Raw genomic sequence first — 3,408 nt, 5'->3', positions numbered from 1 at the left:
TTAAATGACGTATAATATAATAAACATATATTAACAATCAGCCAATATATAAAGCAACAGCAGTTATTACAATCTCCCGCCCCCACCCACACGTACGTACGTACGCAAACACGCGTGCGCACACAATCACACACCACACGCACCGCGCACACACGCCACGGCGCACACACCACAGCGCCACATACACGCACGCGCACACACGCGCACAACACCGCGCACACAAAAACAAACACTAAGCGTTGGTGGTGGCTAGTACGGGCGGGTGTCGTGCTCGTATGCTACGTGCGTTGGTGCGTGCGTGCGTATGTACGTGCGTTGGTGCGTGCGTGCGATGGACGGGCGTTGCCGTGGCGGCCTGGCTGTGCGTATGTACGTGCTTGGCTGCGGTGCGTGCGTAGTGTACGCTGCGGTGCCATCATGTGTGGTGCGTGCGTATGTACGTGACTTGCGTTGCGTGCGTTGCGTATGTACGTGCGTTGGGCTGCGTGCGTATGCTACGTGCGTTGGTGCGTGCGTGCGTATGTACGTGCCGTATGTACGTCGTCGTTGGTGCTGTGCGTGCGTATGACGTGCGTTGCGTGCGTGCGTGCCGTCATGTACGTGCGTTGGCTGCGTGCGTGGTATGTACCTGTGCGTTGGTGCGTGGCGTATATACGGTGCGTGGTGCGTGCGATGTACGCTGCCGTTGGGTGCGTGCGAAATATGTACGTGGTTGTGTGCGTGCGTTGCGGATGCCCGTGCGTATATACGTGCAGTGGTGCGTTGCGTATGTACGTGCGTTGCTGGGTGTGTTGCCGTCGCGCTGCGTATATACGTGCATTGCGTGCGTGCGTATCTAAAAGTTGCGTTGGTGCGGGCGTAATGTGCTGCGTTGGTTGCGTGCCGTTTCGTTGGTGCGTGCGTTGGTGCGTGCGTATGTACGTGCGTTGGTGCGTGCGTATGTACGTGCGTTGGTGCGTGCGTAGGTGCGTGCGTATGTACGTGCGTTGGTGCGTGCGTTGATGCGTGCGTATGTACGTGCGTTGGTGCGTGCGTATGTACGTGCGTTGGTGCGGGCGGACTCGTGTGTGTGCATGAGAGTGTGCGTGTGTGATTTAACCCAATAACCCTCAGCCTACACAGGCAATACTCCAGCACTCTGGGAATATTTGCATGCATATTTGACTTCCTGCACGCAGCTAACAAAGTTAACAATCTGACTGTCCTCGTGGGGTTTGGGACCGCCTCCAAATTGAGAAACGCTGAAATAAAAACAAAAACTGAGCTGCTCCCTATTTCCCAATAATTTTTATTGCTCACGCGTATAAAAATAATGATTCAAAATATCAATACAATATCAAAAATGTCATAACCACACCATCTGTACCAATCGATATCCCAATATTTCCCAATATTACCCAATATTTTTCATTGAGAGCCCCGCTTGACATGATATGCCTCTTCCGTGGCTGCAAAGATGTCGGTATGTTCAAATTACCTTATACATTACCTTTACATAACCTTACCTTTATACATTATTCCTATTTCCCAATATTTTTCATGTATGTCATCTCTTGTTCCACCGTAAAACTTTTTCATAACCAGTCACCATCTGTACTCAGTCAGTATCTGCTTATTACTGAATATCTTCCTTCCTATTTTCTCTCCAGCCATTCCAAATTTCTGAAATTCCTTCCTTTATTGATATGAACTGGCACGCCCCCACAGTTCACAATAATTTCCAGCATGCATCTGTCAAACATTGAATTGTCTTTGTTTATGTGACTGCTATAATTTCAGCTAAATTACATATTATCGTGAGATGACTTTTTGACTTGTGACTTGACTTGTGACTTGACTTTTGACTTGTGACTTGTGAAAACTCATGAGACTGATGAACTCATGACATGAAGCTGTCTCAGTATAACAGTCTTGGCCAGCGCATTGCCTGCGATTTGGAGATCAGAGAGAGATATGCTACATATCTCAACTGGTTTGCTTATATGGTCAAGCTAACTGAGCTGTTGCCTATTCCCCAATAATTTTCATTCCCAATAAGGCAAATAAAAAATTGGCTAAAGCATTCCATCACTGGAACCTATGCCTAATTGTATATCCTATAAATAGGAAATTCTTGTCAAACATACTGAGCAAAGCAAAAACATTCGCAGGATTTCGAAGTTCTTTTCAATACCTCTTCCATTTACGGGTGTCACCAACTAGTTCAGAGGGCGTTCTCAGGTTTTTGATATAATGGCTGACAAATGCTCGTAAGTTGACCTTTAGCTTTAAACAAGTGTTACCTCCATACATTATATAAACAATAAGACGTAATAGAAACCACAAGAAAATGGTGACACCCTATGGTTCAATCCAATAGTGAGTTAATTACTAAAATGTTGTTAACCTCGTATGTTTCAAGACGCTGCACAAATTCAACGATAACCCATATTTTGGATTTCAAAATTTTCTCGTATCAGAGTGGATACACGTCATTATTTTCGGTTGACAAAATCGGATGCATATTGCTGCAAAAGTGCACTAGTACTCGTACCCCTGTATCGAAGGTTATTTTGTAAATGATCAATCGTATTATCAATGGCAAATATTTGCACCTGGAAAAGTGCTTGGAAATAAAGCTTGCTGGCTTCTTCCCTATTAATTACCTCATTCTTTCGATGCGAACGTTGTGCGTGAGAGTTGTGCGTGAGAGTTCTCTTTCTTTCTTTCTTTCTTTGTCTTTCTGTGTAAGCCACGAGACTTTGCCGTCAGCCCACAGTGCGGCGTAGATGGCTGATGACCCATCCGCATCCCTGCACCTGCAATGACATCGCAGACCTCTTGGCTGGCATACCAGGACCACAGAGATGGACCCCACTGGAGTTTTTTTTTTTTTTATTTGTATTTTAATTTGGTAAAATGTTTTGCATAAATAAGCAAATTTTGTATAAATAAGCAAATTTTGTGTAATATATTTTGCTTTAACCTTCGCACAGACTCTAGCATTTGCACAGACTCCAGCATTCGCACAGACTCTAGCATTCGCGTCGACATTAGACTATAGCATTCGCGTCGACATTACACTCCAGCATTCGCGTCAACATTACAGACTCCAGCATTTATACAGACTCTAGCATTTGCGTCAACTCTAGCATTCGAGTTGACATTATAGACTAGCATTCATACAAACTCTAGCATTTGCGTCGACAAAACATTTGCACAGACTCTAGCATTTATACAGACTCCAGCATTCGCGTCGACATTACTCTAGTCGCGTCGACATACTCTAGCAGCATTTGCGTCGACAAAACATTTGCACAGACTCTAGCATTTATACAGACTCCAGCATTCGCGTCGACATTACTCTAGTCGCGTCGACATACTCTAGCAGCATTTGCGTCGACAAAACATTTGCACAGACTCTAGCAT

Source organism: Priapulus caudatus, unplaced genomic scaffold, assembly GCF_000485595.1.
Source record: "Priapulus caudatus unplaced genomic scaffold, Priapulus_caudatus-5.0.1 Scaffold3364, whole genome shotgun sequence".
NCBI lineage: Eukaryota > Metazoa > Priapulida > Priapulimorpha > Priapulimorphida > Priapulidae > Priapulus > Priapulus caudatus.
The sequence above is the reverse complement of the archived record's forward strand: the minus strand, read 5'-3'. Positions refer to the sequence as shown.